The following is a 20,219-nucleotide window of genomic DNA, read 5'->3' on the forward strand; positions in this document are numbered from 1 at the left end:
TTTGGACTGTGGGAGGAAACCGGAGCACCCGGAGGAAACCCACGCACACAGGGGGAGGACGTGCAGACTCCACACAGACAGTGACCCAGCCGGGAATCGAACCTGGGACCCTGGAGCTGTGAAGCATTTATGCTAACCACCATGCTACCCTGCTGCCCCGAATTAGGCTGATGTTGGACAAGGAAAGTGGAAATGGGCCCACAATGTGAGTAGCTGGAAAATGACCACGTTGATTTTCCCCTTTTCTCATGGTCTGATTAGTCTGGTCACTCGCGGTTGGTCCGGAAAGATCGTCTCGACGCAATCAAAGGTCAGTCTGGGGATTAGAAAATTTAAAAATTCAGTCAATGTAGGTACGACTGAGGGTTGAGGACGACTGATAGGATATCATAGTGATAGTTCAGTTAAGGGTTGATTGTGGAATTGATGGGATATCGGAAAGATAGTTCAGTTCCACGTGTGTTTTGGAAACTATAATTGATTAAGCTAAAATTGTATCCTTGGACTGTAGTGGTGAACAACGCAGTCTTGACGACTAGTTCGGGATTATGGGGAATTGCTTGGATAACACGAGTGATCCAAACAGTTCATTGCAAATATTATGTGATATTTATCCAGATAAAGTGAGAAATTTTAGAAAAACGTCAGCAACTTTAAGGAAGAAATTGGGTGATGAATGGCCACTAGGGGGCACTACAGATTTGAAGATCATTAAAAAGATTCAGGGTGAAATCTGGAAAAAAAAACAAAGTATGAAAGCCAAAGAGTTAATTGGATTATGGAGACAATATTGTCAAGAGGCGAGGGATAAGATCATGTTATCAAGTTGGCAAGAAAATGCCCTTAAAATGGGGATTCCAATTAGTGAAGGGGCGAACCAGAAAACTCTGGAGATCTTGAAAAAGGAGTGTGCATTCAAAAACCGCACAAGTAAAGTGAGGGAGATACCTAACAGGGCAGACTCGAGAAAAAAAAATGGGCTACGTAGTTCAATGGCTGGCCTTGCATTGACAGAGGTAGACGATGACCTAGAGAATTGGACCATGTTGGGTAGAGTCCCGACGACACCAGTGGCATTGCCTGCACTAATTCCAGAACCACCAGGGTGTCATAATTTATATCCAGTCGCTGCTTCGCAGATTCAAATCATGCCAGCCCCTCCAGTCCCTTCGGTTGATAGTTTGGGTCCTATTTCTGCACCTTCACCATCTGTTAGCGATGGGGAGCTCCGTTCCACAAGCCCGGTTAGCTCTAGGACCCGATCTTGAACAATGGGAAAGGGGCCTGATCCTATCCAGAAACAATTACGCATACCACCTAGATCCCTTAAGGCCAATATGATAGGACAGAAAAGTATGAGAACACGGGGTGAGGACGGGAATGGTTCTGAGGAGCAGGAGCCTCCACTATCGGAAGAGGACGTCGAAGTCTTTGAAAAGCCAGAGGAATCCGCTAAAGCGCCCCCTAGTGAGACTCTGAGAGACAGTTGCCGATTAGGAAAATACCCAACCCTGATGCTGCTACAGCAGCAGCCCAGCCCACGATAGACAGTTATCTCCCATGGAAACGCAGTGAGATGATGGCTATTCTGGCTGCAATCCCAGACAGGAAGAAATCTCCTGCTGCTTTCGTGGACTATCTGAGAACTACCATCTCAGTTTATCAAGCTGATTCTAGGGACCTCTGGGCCCTAGTCCAGCAGGTTTTAATCCCAGCAGAGTACCGAAGTCACCTCAACCACTTGAATTATTCTAGCCACGCCGCACTTCAGCAAGCCCATGCCTTGGACGATGCTAGACGGGCACAAATCCTGAATGCGCTGAATGTCACATTTCAAAAGCCCATAAACATCTCTGCTATCTTAGACCTCAAACCTAAAAAGACTGAGGAGCCAGAGGAATTTCTGGAACGCTTTAATGAAATCTACCGTGGGCAGTCAGGCGACTTGCTGTACCAAAATGGTCAGAATTCCCCTCAATATTGTGCTATGTTAATGCATTGCCTACCACCTTCCGTGGCTACTGCCATGAAATGTAATAACATGAATTGGACAGAGAACAACCCTTCCCAGATGGCCCGGGCAGTCAGATTTTATTGGAAAGAGGGTGTAGGTCAGGAAGGAGGCTGAGTTACAAAGATTAAGACTGAGTATGTAATGAAAAAGGATGATCTGAGACCCCAACCAGTGGCAGATACAGTGGCTTACCAGCTGGAACCCCAATATTGTGACTTTGGGTGGGCGGATCAACAAGGGTGAGGATATCAAACCCACCCGAATGGACACTCAGCCCCTCTTTATGGCCCACCGTATGCACCAACTTTACAACTGCCGCCCCCTCTGAGGGGCCATTGGTCTACTGGGAAAAGAGGACGGGGCAGATATAGAGGGAACAATGCATGTTTTAATTGTGGCCGTACAGATCACTGGCATCAGGAATGCCCCTTTAAAAGACAGGCAGCAGAAGGAAACTACCTCACCCAAAGGAGGGGGTACCCACCGAGGGGAGGACAGACGAGGTACACCGACTTTTCCCAGGCAAACCCTTTCCCAACACAAGATTGACTAGCTAATTTAGTCATAAGGACTCTCCAATTGGACAGGGAACCTATTATCTCTTTGCAGAAAGGAGATCAACATTACCCATTTGTAATCGACACTGGAGCAGCCTGTCTTCGGTGCAATCAGAACTTCAACTACCACTATCCGACCACACCCAGCATTTGTTGGGGTTCCAAGGCCAGGTGTGTGAGTATCCTATTTCTGAACCTGTGACAGTCACTTATGAGAATAAGTCTACAGATCATCAGTTTGTGGTGACTACTGGATTGGACTGTAACTTGTTGGCCCGAGATTTACTGTGTATCGTCCAGCTACAGCTAGAGTGCGGAGACGAAGGGGTAACGGTTCAATCATGGAGGATGAGACAACAGTGCTATATTTCTATCACACCCCAGTGGTGGATGTTGGACATTGAACATTCACTGCACCACGTTACCCTGGCCTATGACAGAACCGGACAGAACAGGGAGTTGGAGGACAAATACCGGCCGTTAATTGGGACCGAATGGCCAGTCAAGATTACAGCCACAGTCACAGGAAAAGAAGGTACAGCCGATTTTGTTACAATACCACCACATTTATAGCAACAGTCAGCTTCTGTGGGCCCTCATATTACACGTCAAGTCCATGACCAATACCATGCCAAGGATCTGGGGCCTATGGAAAGGAGGGCAGTGGACCATTCAGGTCCAACAGAGTACACACTTCAAGTCTTGCCAGACAGCACTTCCATAAAATATTTTGAGGTCCCTGAAACGATTAACACTCAACTCCAGCATCACCTGGGATGTGACGTTTTGGAATATGTCAACCCACAGGTCTGGGCAGAATACCCATCACAACAGTCAAATGTTCCACCCATTAAATAACGATTAAGGACCATGTAACGCTGCCTTCCATTCGGCAATACCCCCTGAAACCCCAACAAGCTGCCCCGTCTATAGACAAATTAATCCGGGAACTGTTGCAACAGGGTATTCTGGTCCCTTGCCAATCAGAATGTAACACCCCCATACTTGCGGTGCACAAACCAGGCAAACCGGACCGGTTAGTACAGGATTTACGTTCAATCAATGCCATCGCACAGCCGTTACATGCTCTCGTCCCTAATCCCGCCCACATACTGGCTCAAATTCCAGCTCGGGCCCGGGTCTTCGCCATAGTTGACCTCCAGGACGCTTTCTTTGCCCTTCCACTTGCATCTGAAAGCCAATATCTGTTTGCCTTCACTTACAATGGACAGCAGTATACCTGGACCCGGCTGCCTCAGGGGTTCGTCAACTCACCTACGCTCTTCTCCAGATGTCTGCAGACCCAACTCCAGGCCTTGACATTGGAGCATGGTTCCACTCTCGTGCAATGTGTAGATGACCTATTGGTAGTGAGTCCAGACGAGCCCAGTAACAGGGATGATGTGATCCAGTTATTAAACCAGCTATCCTTGTTGGGTTACGTTGTTTCACAATCAAAGGTCCTGGTGGCTCAAAGGTCAAGTTCTTAGGAGTTTTACTTACAGCCACAGAAAGAAGTCTCGAACCCAGTAGGATTGAACCCATATGCCAATTCCCCGCCCCTACCACAGCCAAGGAGGTCCGTCATTGGCTGGGTATGGTGAATTATTGTAGGCAGTGGATACCAAACATCGCTGTCTATACAAAGCTGCGGACGCCTTACACTAGCGAAGGGGGGAATTTTACTCTCACCACCGAGGCACTCGAAGCCTTCCGTTGCCTGAAGCAGGCCTTGTTACAAGCACCGGCTCTCGGTAGGCCCCTGTTCGACCGACCGTTCTAGATATACTGTACTGTTCTGGAAGGGTGTTCAACAGCGGTACTCACCCAGCAACATGGGGATAAGCACCGGTCCGTGGAATATTACTCTTCCAAGCTTGATCCAGTGGCGTTGGGCCACCCTGTTTTCACCCAGATCCTGGTAGCGATATACAATAGTCTGCAGGCTGCTGCCAATATAACTCTCCAACAGGACATTACGGTGTATAGCTCCCACTCGGTCATCGCACTACTGGGGCAGCTGCAGACTCAGCATCTTACCGCAGCTCGTCAGAATAGGTATGAAATATAAATTTTAAACAATCCACGTCTGACATTTAAATATTGTACCACTATCAATCCAGACTGTTTTTTCTTAGCGGTCCCCCGACCATGAAGACGCGCCTGGCCACGACTGTCTCGCCTTGATTCAGGAAGCTACTACGATAAGGGAAGTGTGGTGATCTCTACCACTGTATAAATGTGTGTGCTTGTATTAGGGGATGTATGACAGTAACTGTATTACAGGTTTTCCGGTAAGCCCCTGCCGGCTAGCTCCGCCCACAAGGAGCAGTATAAATATTCCTAAGTTTCCCTGAGATGCAATTCTACAGCTGCAGCCGAAGGAATAGCATCTCACTGTAATAAAGCCTCTCTTGTACCGTATCAAGTCTTTTGTGTGCAATTGTTAGCGCCACAGGAAGATTTGAGTGATATTCTGTTAGATCAACCTGATATGATTATGTATGTTGATGGCAGTGCATTAATAAGCCCCACTGGCCGGAGACTGTCCGGTTACGCAATCGTGGATCAGGATGGCCTGACCCTAGAAGCGGCCGCTTTTCAGACCCCTTATTCAGCCCAACAAGCCAAACTTTTTGCCCTTACCCGTGCATGTATACTTGGGGCAGATCGCCGGGTAAATATTTATACTGACTCACGATACGCCTTCGGGGTAGTTCATGACTTCGGACAACATTGGAAGAATAGGGGATTCCTTACCTCGGCAGGCACGGAGATATCCAACCGAGGTTTAGTTAATGACCTACTGCAGGCCCTCCTTATGCTCACGCAGATTTCCATCATTAAATGCGCTGCCCATACAAACGGTAAGACCCCGGTTGACGTTGGTAATGAACATGCAGATTGTGCAGCGCGGAAAGGCGCGCAAACTCAGCAAGTGGTGGTGCCTAAAATGTGAAGTCAGGCTAAACATTCTGCAATAAATAGGTCTGCCTCTGACAAGCCAATGCCAACCATCCAAGACATCATAAGGTTACAGGAGGACGCTCCTGAGAGTGATAAACAAATGTGGAAACGTTTAGGTTGTACGTATGATTCTGTTTCTTCTTTATGGACCACCCCAGCACATCAGACTTGTATGTCTGATGTGCTAGCATTATGGGTCATCGAATGTGTACACTTTGCAACTCATTGTGAGGCTCAGGGGACTAGTTATTTGTTACTGGACACTTGGTGGCATCCAAAAATGCAGGGGCTGGCCCAGAGTATCAGCAATCAGTGTTTGATTTGTCAGCAATATAACACCGGCAAAGGTATCCCTTGTGGTGTGGGGTGATGTGACCATCAATTCACAAGACACGTGATTGGAAGTGAACAGTGGTTTTAATAGTCTTACAACAGAGCCTGCCTGCGACGAGATGAACTGGCAGGCAGGCTCACGACTGCAAAGCTTTATACTTCCGGTTAGTGGGAGGAGCCATGGGCGGAACCATGGGCGGAGACAAGGGTGGAGCCCAGTACAAACTCCTCATCTCCCTCTATGGGCAGAGCCGCGCAACTGCTCGTATACCGAGCTTACAAGGACACAACACATACAATATACACAGTGTGAATTACTAGATTGTGATTCACCATATTGGGCAAACCCCGTTGCCCAGTGGTCCCTTTGAGACGCTCCAGATGGATTACATTGAGTTGGAAAGGTGTCAATGTTATAAATATGTCTTGGTTATTGTGGATGTGTTCAGCAGATGAATCGAGGCGTATCCGACTACCGATAATAAAGCTGCTACTGTGGTTAAAGTTCTGATGCGGGAAATCATTCCCCGGTATGGCATACCAGCTCAGTTAAGTTCTGATAACAGGCCTCATTTTATTGGACAGATTACAAGGAGTTCTGCTCCCAGTTGGGCCAGCCCCTGCATTTTAGGATGCCACCAAGCGCCCTCCCAGTTGGGCATACGCCAGCAGTTACACTGCGTACAGACCGCAGGCAGCCGGGTTGGTTGAGAGACACAATCAGACCTTCAAAACTAAGTTGGCTACATTAAGAGCAGACACGGGACTGACATGGCTTAAGTTGCTCCCCGTTGCCCTCTTCCAGCTGCGGGTTACATCTGCGGGACCGGCCCGGCTCTCTCCTGCCGAGATCCTTTATGGCAGGCCCCTTAGAACTCCCTGGAACCTGCATGTTCCCAGACTGGTTCAGTTTCACCATATGACTGAAGAAATGACTACCTATGTTCTAGTCCTAACTAAGGTCCTCAAGGAGCTCAATGGCCAGGTCCGTGCAGCTCACCCGTCACCGTCCCCATTACATAGCTCGCTTTCAGTGCAGCCTGGTAGTTATGTCATGTCAGAAATTGGACTCGGAAAGGGTTGGAGCCACGATGGGAGGGGCCCTTCCAAGTTCTCTTTACCACCCCACTGCAGTTAAAGTGGAGGGGCGGAGTGCTTGGGTCCACCTCCACCACTGTAAAAACGTCGGTCACTAACCTGCCTCCCTTCCCCAGCGTTGTTTTACAGGTGTGGAGCATGATGGGTTGGATACGGGCCGTCTGTGCAATCTTCGGCCTCGCCTCGTTTGGAGTGACATCGGCGGCGGAAATGGAAAAAGGAAATATCATCTACATCTGTAACCCCAACCAAACTACAAGGACATTTCACTTATGCAGAGGTGACGTTCTCCGCTGCCCCCATACACGAGGACATGGTATCGACTCATGGAAGGTCATCAGGTTAACGGACAATGCAGGACTCATTAAGCAATTGCACCGGTCCCGGCAATGGGAAGGGAACATTGCATGGACATTGCCTTGTTTTTGGAGTACATGTAAATTTGATTTTGGATGTGCTAAGATTGGTGCCATAAAGGTAAAGTCAGACCGTGCGGAGAGGGTAGGAAGACGTTGTGAGAGAGAGAGGAGGACTAGAGAGAAGACGGAGCGTGTGCGAAGTGGGGTACAACTAGAATGAAGGTTATCAGGAGGTATACTTACTTCATTTACGACCCAGAGTGAGGGAAACCTGGGCAGTATGAATCTCTTCTACCAGATCTACCACCGCTTGTATGGGCAGGGACGTGTTGTCTGCTACCCAAACCCCGCATCGGTGACTAGGTTATTTTCTGTTTCACCGCTTTGGGGCACTCCCCAAACGGTGGTTCATTGTCAGCGTTCTGAGCCACTGCCCGAGCAAGTCACTCTTCCTTACGATCCGGGTTCAGCACCACCGGCTATTTGCCTTCCCCTTCCGCGGGATAATTCCCACTCACAGTATGATAAGCTTCAATGGTGTAGGGCGTATATACCTAGCCACTTCACTCCCAATAGAGACTCCCGGTCGTACGAGAATTGTTTCAGCAGTGAGGGTACGGCTGTTTGCTGGTAGAGGTGGAAACGAATATAACATGTCTGTTCCCCACTTGTACGGACAGGAGGTGTCACGTCACTCAGACATCCAGCCAATGCATCTGTTACAACACCACCTGCGTTCCATTGAACACCGGCCTTCAGCTCCTTTGTGGCTGGGTGAATGTCTCTCATATCACTGTTGGGACTAGGGCTTTCCGCATTGCTAGGAGGCCCGAATGGGCGTTCCAAAGCTGGATAAACTGGGCTGCTGGGGGATCCCTGCTCAACCGATATAGTGATTGTGATGCTAGCCTGTACACGGAGCAAGGATACTACTTTCTTTTTAATGGCACAGCGACCAATGTTTTGTCACCCCCATTTCCCCGCTGAATTGCTAGTCCCCACCACAGACCCCTGCCCCTCTGCGTGGATACTGCACAATCAGTTGGCACGCCGGGCAGTCTCAGCCGAATTCTGCGAGAACTGGAAAAAACCTCAGGTTCTAGCACCCAACAGGGCCACTCAGCCGGATGGGGAATTCTGAGCGTCTTGATACTGGGAGGTGTGGGGGGTTCCTTGGCGGTCAGCGATAGGAATTATTTTATTTGTGGCCTTACCATTCTGGGAAACTAAACCTTGGGAGCCCTCGGGGCAATAACCAAGGAATTGTCTCAACTGCGGTTGTTTGCCATGTAGAACCGGTATGCTCTTGACTATCCTCTGGCCCGTGAGGGTGGGGTATGCGCCATAGTGCAGGGCAAGTGTATCATGGGAGTTCAAGACCTAACCGCTAACATCACTAAATTTATGGATCGCATATGGGACCACCTGGACGGTATGCAGGACCCTGGCTCTTGGGGTAACTGGGGATTCAGAGGTTGGAAGGACTGGTTGATAAATATGGTCATGTATTTAGCAGTGGCACTCGGCTGCATCTTTGTGGGCCTGGCCATCCTTAAATGCGTGATGGGTAAAATGCAGGGTGCACTGGAACAGATAGACACCCCTAGAATCTTGACTGTTAGGATCCACGAGGGTGCAGTAGATGACGGGGTGCTGCAACAAGAATTGGCAATGCAGCGACGAATTTTCTTAGATGAGGGGCCGTAGCTACGGATTGGACCGATAGGTTATCATGAAATGATAAAAGGAGGGAATGAGGAATTGAACAAACAAATGTGATATAAAATAGGATAATTAGTTAGAATAATGTAGAGGATAGAGTTGATCTGATGGTAGTGAGTTAACAGGCAAAGAACAAAGAAATTGAGCGAAGCATGGCTAGAAAAGGGGGAGGGGAGCCTCGTGTAGAGGATGGTGAAAAGAATGCTGGGTAACAAGAGGCCCAGGGTTGAGGAATGCGAAGTGAGCCAATCAGGATATATGGCTAGGTCAGGAGGTGTATAGGATGACCTATGGGAATATTGTGTGTGAAACTTGATGCCATTTGAACGATATGTGCAGAGATTTCTTTGTCCTCGGCCGTACTTGGTTCTGGGAGCTTCAGGAGACTTCAGAGTTCTGAATCTCTATAGAGCGGGTCAGCCTTGCAAGTTGTTTAAAAATAAATAATACCGTACCTACAGATCCCTCTCGAGTTTTATTGAGACCAGACTGACGGGTAAAGAACTTAATTTGGCAGAGGTACTAGGACGGTACCCAGATGTATTCCAGCCCGGTTTGGGGAATATAAAAGGGGCCGCAGCCCGTATCCAAGTCGAACCGGGAACCATGCAGAAGGTGCAACGGGGTCTCTAGGGTCATCTCTATGCGAAGCTTGCAGGCGGACTCTTGTTCACGAAATTAGATATGAGTCACGCCTAACTACAGTTGGAGCTGGACTCTGCCTCCCGGCCATATGTAACTATCAATGCAGACCAGGGCCTGTATGAATATACACAGCTGCCCTTTGGGGTATCCTCTGCCTGCGCTATTTTTCAACACGTCATGGAGGGCATCTTGAGAGGTTTACCGTGTGTCGTTGTCTACTTAGACAAAGTTTTGATTACAGGGACGTCGGAGCAGGAACGTTTGCAGAATTTGGAGCTGTCCTGAGACGCTTTTCAGAGGCTGGAGTCCGTTTAAGTCGCACAAAGTGCGTCTTTCAGGCGAAGGACGTAGTCTACCTGGGTTATCGGGTGGACCGTGAAGGTTTGCACCGCATCGCAGAGAAGGTGCGCACAATTCAACAGGCCCCGCCCCGACTGACACTTCACATCTTCGTTGTTTTCTCGGCCTCGTAAACTATTATGGGAAGTTCCTCCCCAATCTGGCAACTATGCTGACCCCTGTTGCACCTTCTGCTAAAGAAGAATTACACCTGGGTTTGGGGTCAGCCGCAAGAAACGGGTAAAACAACAATTGTCGTCGTCTGGGTTACTAACCCACTATGATCCTGGAAAGCCTTTGCTCATCACGTGTGATACATCCCCGTATGGTATTGGGGCCGTCCTGTCCCACAAGATGAAGAACGGGGCCGAGCGGCTGATAGCTTTCGCCTCCCGCACATTAACTGCAGCGGAAAAGAAGGATGCGCAGATCGAGAAGGAGGGCCTGGCTGTGGTCTTTGCGGTGAAACATTTCCACCAGTATGTGTATGGCCACCTCGTCACTATCGTGACTGATCATAAGCCTCTGCTGGGATTTTCCGAGAGGATAAGCCAATACCGCCCATTGCTTCCACACGGATCCAGCGCTGGGCTTTGTTGCTCGCTGCCTACGAGTATTCTCTGGAGCACAAACCAGGAACGCAGATAGCGAATGCCGGGGCACTGAGCCGATTGCCTTTATCGATCGGCCCCATGTCAATCCCCACGACCGGTGAGGTGGTTGCAACCCTAAATGTTATGGACTCCTTGCCTGTCACGGCATCACAGATCCGTGAGTGGACCCAGACGGAGCCAGTCCTGTCAAAGGTTCGGCACATAGCCCTGTATGGTGGGCAACATAGACAGCTCCCAGGCGAGTTGCGGGCATTTTACTCCAAGCAGTCAGAATTCAGCGTGGAAGACGGTATCCTCTTGTGGGGGACGCGTGTGATTGTCCTGGAAAAAGGACAGGAGCTGATACTGAGAGACTTGCACAATGGGCATCCAGGTGTGACCAAAATGAAAAAGTTGGCCCGTAGTTATATCTGGTGGCCAGGCCTCGACACCGACATTGAGAAGGTGGCCCAAAACTGCTCCATTTGCCAGGAGCATCAGACGCTGGCCGCGCCCCTACATCACTGGGAATGGCCAGGGCGGCCTTGGGCGCGCTTGCATGCGGATTTCGCCGGCCCTTTTCAAGGATCCATGTTCCTGCTATTAATCGACGCCCAGTCTAAATGGTTAGAGGTGCATAAGATGGTAGGCACAACGTCCTGCGCAACAATCAAGCAGATCCCAGTTCGCATGGCCTCCCCGAGGTGCTGGTCACGGACAATGGCACTCCGTTCACAAGTGAGGAATTTGTGAGGTTCATGAAGATGAACGGCATACGCCATATCCGCACCTCTCCATACCACCCGACTTCCAATGGGTTGGTGGAGTGCAGACATTCAAACGGGACCTAAAGAAATAGTCTTCTGGGTCTATGGACATGAGACTGGCTTGTTTTTTGTTTTCATACAGGACCACTCCACAGACGGTTATGGAGGTAGCTCTCGTCGAACTCATAATGGGCCAGAGACTTCGCACTCGCATTAGCATGGTTTTCCTGGACATTACCGCATAAGTACGCCGCGCCCAAGAATGGCAGGGACGGGCAGCACGGTGGTGTAGTGGGTTAGCCCTGCTGCCACACGGCGCCTAGGTCCCAGGTTCGATCCCAGCTCTGGGTCACTGTCTGTATGGAGTTTTTACATTCTCCCCGTATTTGTGTGGGCTTCGCCCCCAAAACCGAAAGATGTGCAGGCTAGGTGGATTTGCCATGCTAAATTGCCCCTTAATTGGAAAAAATGAATTGGGTACTCTAAATTTTTTTTAAAAAGAACGGCAGGGACATGGCTTTTCTCAGCATCAGCCGATTCGGCAGTTTGCACCCGGTGACACAGTGTTCATTCGAAATGTTGCTGGTGGTGCCCAGTGGGTCCCTGGCGTTATCTTTTGCCGAACGGGCCCTATCTCTTACCAGGTGCATGCCCAGGGTCATCTCCAGCACAAGCATGTAGATCATGTTTCTTCCAAAGATTCCCCGCACCCCGGAGCTCATTCCTACAGCCACAGAGACCAGACACAATGGAAAGTATTCCTCACAATCTTCCTCTGGTGCCGCACTCAAAGCCTGCGCAAGTCGTTACAGAACTCGTGGAGATAGAGACACCTAGATGACGGAGGCAGTGGACTCTGACTCCGAGATGGAGACACAGGATGCCTCAGAGGGGGAGTCCTCGGGCCCACAGGCCATGGATGTACAACCGTTACGCCGTTCATCACGGAAGTGCCGTTCTCCGTCTAGTTACACGCCGCCCGATCCAGCGCCTCGTGCAAATGGTGTCCGGCCTGCGGCAAAATGTGTCCAACGCCCTCCTTCGTTACTTTTTCCGGGCAAACAAAATCCCTGAAAACGAGCGGTATTGTGGTCATTTTGATCACCGCCTGCGGCCCGCATACGTTTGGAGTGATTAGGAGCCTTACGTACCCAGCTGCGCCGGACACCAAGACGTTTGATGAACTTGTGAACTTAGTGGGGCAACATTTTAACCCAACCCCGTCCACAATAGTCCAGCGTTACCAGTTTAATACCGCTGAGAGGACCCCAGGAGAATCCCTTGCTGAGTTTCTATCCAGGCTACGCAGCATTGCGGAGTACTGTGACTATGGTGAGACCTTGTCAAAAATGTTACCCGACCGTTTGGTTTACGGTATTAACAATGCAGCCACCCAGAGAAAGTTGTTAGCTCAGCCAATATTGACTATTCAACAGGCCATTCAAATAGTATTGTCCCGAGAGAGCGCAGAACGGGAAGTGCAGGAGCTACAGGGAATGGAGGTGCACGCCTTGGGGCGCAACCCCTTCCGTCATAAAGCGTCTCCCCGCACCCCTGCGGTACCTTGGTCGAGGCTACGTCCGGATCAACGGCAGTGGCCGTCGGACATTCCTCCCCGAAGGGAGCCTTCTCCAGAACCAATGGATGAGGAGCCATGTCAGTGTTGGACTTGTGGGCGCCGACACCGTCGCGGACGCCGGTCCTGGGGGCGCCAGAGGCCCTGTCGTTCCGACAGAAACTGTGGCCAGCCCAGGGCTGTACCTTCCATTTGGATGAATCTGCGGTGACTACTCCTGAGGATGTGGAGACGGAGGACGACTGCCTGTAGCTGCATTGTGTGGCAACTCCCCCTGTGGCCCCCATTAAGGTGACAGTACGGGTCAATGGTCACCCGCTTGAGATGGAGTTGGTCACTGGCGCAGCGGTCTCCGTGATCGGCCAAAGGACATACGACCGCATCAAGCAGGGTATACAGACCCTTACATTAACCGACACACAGGCCAGGTTGGCCACCTACACGGGGCAACCATTGGACATTGCAGGAACTACGATGACCCCTGCTGTTTATGGACACCAGAAGGGGCGTTTCCCACTTATCATGGTGCGTGGCCACGGGCCCAGCCTGTTGGTCGGGACTGGTGGCGCCATTTGCGGCTGCAGTGGCAGAACATCCTCCAAACAGGTTCTGGAAGGTTGACGGAGGTACTAGACGGTACCCAGATGTATTTCAGCCTGGTTTGGGGAAAATAAAACGGGCCGTAGCCCGTATCCAAGTTCAGCCAGGAGCCACACTGCGCTATTTCCGGGCACGCCCGGTGCCTTATGCCTTGTTCGAGAAGGTAGAAGGGGAGCTCACTCATTTAGGGTCCTTAGGGTATTATCAGGCCCGTCTATTTCGCTGACTGGGCAGCACCAATTGTACCTGTAATGATGCCAGATGCCACAGTTCGCTTACAGTGAATACGGCTTCCCGGTTCGACCGATATCCAATGCTTCGCATAGAGGATCTCTACGCGAAGCTTGCAGGCGGACTCTCGTTCACGAAATTAGACATGAGTCACACCTACCTACAGTTGGAGCTGGACCTGCCTCCCGGCCATATGTAACTATCAATATACATGGTGCCTGTATGAATAAACACGGTTGCCCTTTGGGGTATACTCTGCCTGTGCTATTTTTCAACGCGTCATGGAGGGCATCTTGAGAGGTTTACTGTGTGTTGCTGTTTACTTAGACGACGTTTTGATTACAGGGACGTTGGAGCAGGAACATTTGCAAAATTTGGAGGCTGTCCTTTCATTCTTTTCGGAGGCTGGAGTCCGTTTACGTCATATAAAGTGCATCTTTCAGGTGAAGGAAGTAGCCTACCTGGGTTATCGGATGGACCGCGAAGGTTTGCACCCCGTCGCAGAGAAGGTGCGCGCAATTCAACAGGCCCCCGCCCCGACTGACACTTCACATCTTTGTTCTTTTCTCGGCACTTTGTTCTTTTCTCAGGACCACGCCACATGCAGTGACTGGGGTAGCTCCCACCAAATTCCTAATGGTCCAGAGACTTCGCACCCGCCTTGGCATGGTTTTCACGGACATTGGTGCAAAAGTACGCCGCTCTCAAAAGCGGCAGGGACATGGCTTTTCTCGGCATCAGCTGTTTCGGCAGTTTGCGCCCAGGGACCCAGTGTTTGTTTGAAATTTTGCTGGTGGTGCCTAGTGGGCCCCTGGCATTATCTTTCGCCGAACGGGCCCTATCTTTTACCAGGTGCAAGCCCAGGGTCGTCTCCAGCGCAAGCATGCAGACCACGTTCGGTCCAGAAGACCATTTCTTCCAAAGATTCCCCGCCCCCGGAGCTCATTTCTACAGCCACAGAGACCAGATACAGTGGAGAGTATTCCTCACAATCTTCCTCTGGTGCCACACTCAGAGCCTGCGCAGGTCGTTACAGAACCTTGTGGAGATAGAGACGCCGAGATGATGGAGGAAGTGCACTCCGACTCAGAGATGGAGACACAGGACGCCTCAGAGGGGGAGTCCTAGGGCCCACGGGCCGTGGATGTACAACCATTACGCCGTTCATCATGGAAGCGCTGTTCTCTGTCTCGTTACATGCCGCCCGATCCAGCGCCTCGTGCAAATGGTGGCCGGCCTGCGGCAAAACGAGTCCTCTCCCCTCCTTCGCTAGGGTTTTCGGTGGATTCCTTGGACTTTGCGGGGGGGGGGGGGTGTTTTATATATATATATATATATATAGTAAATGAATGTTATTTCTTTCTATCCTTCAACTTGTGCTGGATTCTTTGTGGCCCTCACAAAAGGAATGATCTGTTTGAGCTGTATGCAGAACAATATTTTTCACTGTACCTCAGTACACTTGATAATAAACAAATCCAAATCCAATTGTACCTTTTCAATTTTATGAATAAAAGTTATTTTTTTAAACTCTTCTGCTGAGAACTATATCTCCAAATGAGGAAAATCAGACTTATAATCCTTAAAATCAAGGACACATTGGCTAACATGAATATTAAAATGATCTTATGTATTCATTTTTTAAAAAGTTCTATATGCCTTAATGTGTTATTATTTCCATAATTCCAAATGCAAATTACACCCAATGTGTCAAGGAAGAAAGGAGCACATAAGACTGAATTTTCCCCTCCAGCCTGTGTTGGATTTTGTGGTGGGCGGGAACAGAAAATCTGGAGAGATGCCAACAGTAGGAAATCAGTTTGGAATTTTCTCCTCACTGCTTTCATGCTGGGCTGATGGCGAGTCGGATTTCCCACTGATTCATGGTAGGAACTTTATTTGTGTGCATTACCTCGTCATGAATGCTTGTTTAGAACTTTGATGTCAGGTCCATCCTTGCCCTTTTCCACAACAATCTTGAACCTAATGGAGTCACTCCTATCAATTAGAGTAATCATCCATTATCCCCACTCTCTGTCACCTGCAACTCAACCAATTTCCTAATCATGTCTATAATTTTCCATCAACATGGGGAAAAGACGAATAGGATGTTGGCCCATCAGTTGAGAGAGCAGCAGGCGGGGAGGGGGATCGGTCGAGTTAGGGATGATAAGCGTAAGGTGGCAATGGACTTGGAGGGGGTGAATGAGGCCTTGTATAGGAGGCTGTACAAGGTGGAGACCCCGACCGGGGAGGAGAGGATGCAGCAGTTCTTGGATGGGTTAGAGTTTCCCAAAGTGGAGGAGACACCCCAATTGGGCTGAGGGAGGTGATGAATGGCATGGGGACAATGCAGGCAGGAAAGGACCTGGGACGGACGGGTTCCCGGTAGAGTTTTATAAAAAATTTGGGGCAGACCTGGGCCACTGCTGGTGAGGCGTTTAGTGAAGCAAGAGGGAGGAACTCCCCCCTACATTGTCGCAGGCTTCTATCTCCCTGATTTTGAAGAGGAACAGGGACCTGGAGCAGTGTGGGTCGTCACGCTCTACATTACTATTAAATGTGGACACCAAGTTATTGGTATCGCAAATCGAGGACTGTGTGCCGGGGATTATAGGCAAGGATCAGACAGGTTTTGTGAAGGGGAGGCAGTTGTCGCCCAATATGAGGAGACTGCTAAATGTAATCACGATACCTTTGGAGGGGCAGGAGATGGAGGTTGTGGTGGTAATGGAAGCAGAGAATGTGTTTGATCAGGTGGATTGGGTGTATTTGTTGGAGATACTGGGCTGGTTTGAGTTTGTGGATGGGATCCGGTTGTTGTACAAGGCGCCGGGCGCGAGTGTGCGGATGAACCGAGTGTGTTTGGGGTACTTCGAGCTGCATCGTGGGACGTCGCAAGGGTGTCCGCTCTCCTGTTGCTCTTTGCCTTGCCGATAGAGCTACTGGCAATGTCACTTCGAGCATCAAGGGTCTGGAGAGGGATTGAGCAGGGCGGGGAGGGGGGTGGGGTGCATTGAGCACAGGGTCTCATTGTATGCAGACAACCTGTTATTACATATTTCGGACCTGGTGGAGGATTTGGAGGCATCATGGAGTTGGGGGAATTTAGACGGTTTTCAGGATACAAATTGAATATGGGAAAGAGCGAGGTGTTCCCCGATTGAGGCCAGAGAGCAGGAAAGGAGGTTGGGGAGTTGCCGTTTGGGGTGGTGGGGTGAGTTTCAGATATTTGGGTATCCAGGTGGTGTGGTGTTGGGCGCAGATGCATAGGCTGAACTTGGTTTGTCTGGTGGAGTAGATAAAGGGGGATTTAAAGAGGTGGGATGTGCTGCCACTGTCATTGGCAGGGCAGGTGCAGACAGTGAAAATGACGGTGCTACGTACTGAGGTTTCTTTTTGTATTTCAGAACCTCCGAATATTTATTCACAAGTCATTTTTTCGAAAGGTCAATGAGCTGATTGTGATGATTGGTAGACTATCATCTATATATGATATTAGTAGATCATCATCTGTGTGTGTATTTAAGTTATATGTTTTACTGCTGGAGTTCCAGCATACGACCACCAGGTGGTGTGGGTATGCAGGCATGTGACCCGGACAAACCATGGGTGGGATTCTCGGTGCTGAAATCGCGATCAGCGCGGGGGCGGAGGATGGGCGTCAAACCCGAGATTGGGTCCGACACCGCTCCCGTGATTCTCCAGTCCCCAGTGAATCGCCGCCAATCGCGTGCGCGTGGTCGATGCGGCGTCAGTTGGGGGCCATTGAAAGAGGCCCCGGCGGCAATTCACTGAGTGCAGCTGGCTGGGTTCCCGACGGCGTGGTTCTCTCATGGTTCCACCCATCAGAAAATTGGCGTGGCGCCTGTGGACTCAGTCTGCGGCCGCCCTGGTGGGGGGTGCGGGGGGGGGGGGGGGGGGGGGGGGGGTGTGGATCATTTACTGGGGGGGCCTCCAGGACGGCCAGGCTACCGATCAGCAGCCACCGATCCGCAGGCGCGCGTGATCTGGGGGGGCATCTATGTTTTCGGTGCCGGTCCGCGGTGTGGGATGGCCAATGGCGCCACCGTGCGCACGCATGGACCCTCGACCGGAAGTGCAGGGCCCCGTATCGGCAGCCGGAGCTGCAGGGACTACTCCGGGGCTAATCGGAGAATCACCCTGGACTTTCTCCAGGTATGGCCAGAGTGATTCGCACGTGTTTTTCCGCAGGTGTGAGGACATAGCTCCATTATTGGAGAATCCCGTCCCATGTGTTCCACAGAAGGTGCTAGTGAGGAGTTGATAGCAGTCGCATATTAGAGTAGCTCTGTAGTATTATAGTGTAAGTTAATGTTAGATCATTATTTCCAACTGTGTTAATCTTAGACATTGTAGTAATCCGTTTGAGTAATGTTAGTAATATAGTTTTGTTGTAAAACAAAGTCTAATGTTAACATTAACACATCAAGGTCCAAGATCAGCAATCAAAGAACATTACACTGATCTCCAGGTTTGTGTGGACGGGGAAGACCCCATGAGTGCGGCGGGCCATTTTGGAGTGGGGGCGGGAGGGGGGACTGCTGTTGACGAACATGATGAACTATTATTGGGCGGCGAATATTGCTATGGTAAACAAGTGGGGAGGGGCCGGTGTGGGGGAGGGTGGAGACAGCATCGTGTAGGGGTACGTGTTTGAGGGCTATGTTGTTGGCGCCTTTACCATTCCCGCCGGCCAGGTACTATGTGAGCCCACTGGTGGTGTTGGCCCTCAGGGTGTGGGGGCAGTGGAGGCAGCACTTGGGGCTGGAGGGTGCCTCAGTTTGGGTGCCGATCTCTAATAACCATAGGTTTGCGCTGGCAGGGCAGGATGCCAGGCTGCAGGCAGGGATTGAGTGCTTGTTTATAGGGGATAAATGCCGGGGCTGGAGGGTCTGGGGGAAGTGTATGAGTTGCCCTGGGGTAATGTCTTTAGGCACTTGCAGCTTCGGGATTTTGTGAGGAGAGAGGTGGTGTCCTTTCCTGGGCTGCCGCTCTTGGGGTTGTAACACAAGGTGCTGTCAAAGGACGAAATAGGGGAGGGGAAGGTGTCGGATATCTATAAGGAGTTGATGGAGTGGGAGGGAGCCCTGGTGGGGGACATTAAGCGCAAATGGGAGAAGGAACTGGGAGGAGGGGTGGGGCTGAGATGTGGGCAGAGGCCTTGAGGAGGGTGACTGCATTCTCGTCATGCATTTAAAGTGGTGCATAGGCTCATATGACAGTGGCGAGGATGAGAGGTTCTTTGCGGGGGTAGAGGATAGATGTGGGTGGTGGATGAGTTGGCCCGCAAATCATGTCCGCATGTTCTGGGAGTGCCCGAGACTGAGGGGGTTCTGGCAGGGTTTCTTGGACGTAATGTCCGAGGTGCTGGATGTGGTGATGGTTCCGAGTCCGGCGGTGGCAATATTTGGGGTGTCAGAAGACACGGGAGTCCAGAGGTGAGAGAGGCCGATGTTTTGGCCTTTGCCTCCCTGATAGCTGGGAGATGGATTTTGCTAGGGTGGCAGGACTCTGAGCCACCGAACGCAGGTGTGTGGGTGAGCAACCTGGCAGAATTCTTGAGGCTGGAAAAGGTCAAGTTCGCTTTGTGAGGGTCAGCAGAGGGGTTCACCTGGAAGTGGAAGCTGTTTATCAATTTCTTTAAGGAGGATTGAGGAGTCATTGGTTGGGGGGGAGGGGGGGGGGGGTGGGTAAGGGCATAAAGTTAGGGAAGGTGGGATGCGAGGTGGGGTTGGTGTCAGGCGGGCAGGTGGGGTGTGGTTGTTTATTGAATTGTTCCGTTGTCCGTCTCATTTTTGTGCATATATGTGAAAATGCCTTGAATAAAATATTTTCCAAAAAAAATAATAGTTTGCCCTTAACTCCATGGGTTTCCACGTTAGTTAAGTCTTTTGTGTGGGATGTTTTCAAATGCTTTCTGGGATTCCATATAAATGACATCCGTAGACATTCCCCTGTCCACTACCTTAGTCACCTCTTCAAAAAATTCACTAAGCTTACTCAAGAATGACTTTCCCTTCACAAATCCATGCTGGCTCTCCTTGATCGACCAAAATTTTTCAAGGTGTTCAGTAACCCCATCCTTGATTATAGAGGGCAGCAATTTTCCCCACCATTGATGTTAGACTAACAGGCCTGTAATTCCCTGGTTTCCCCCTTTCACCCTTCTTAAAAAGTGAAAAGACGTGTGCAATCTTCCAATCCAGATGGGCTACTCCTAAATCTAGGGAATTCTGAAAGATTATAGTTAAGGCTGTTATGTTCTGTGTTGTGGCCGTAGTACAGATGCACTCTTTAGTTCCCATTAATTTCCTTGTTAATGATGCTGTACGTGCGTTAATTGCATTCATCCCTGACCTCTATCAACTATTAATATTTCTGGGACGTCTGGCAC

This window comes from Scyliorhinus canicula, chromosome 5, assembly GCF_902713615.1.
Source record: "Scyliorhinus canicula chromosome 5, sScyCan1.1, whole genome shotgun sequence".
Classification (NCBI taxonomy): Eukaryota; Metazoa; Chordata; class Chondrichthyes; order Carcharhiniformes; family Scyliorhinidae; genus Scyliorhinus; species Scyliorhinus canicula.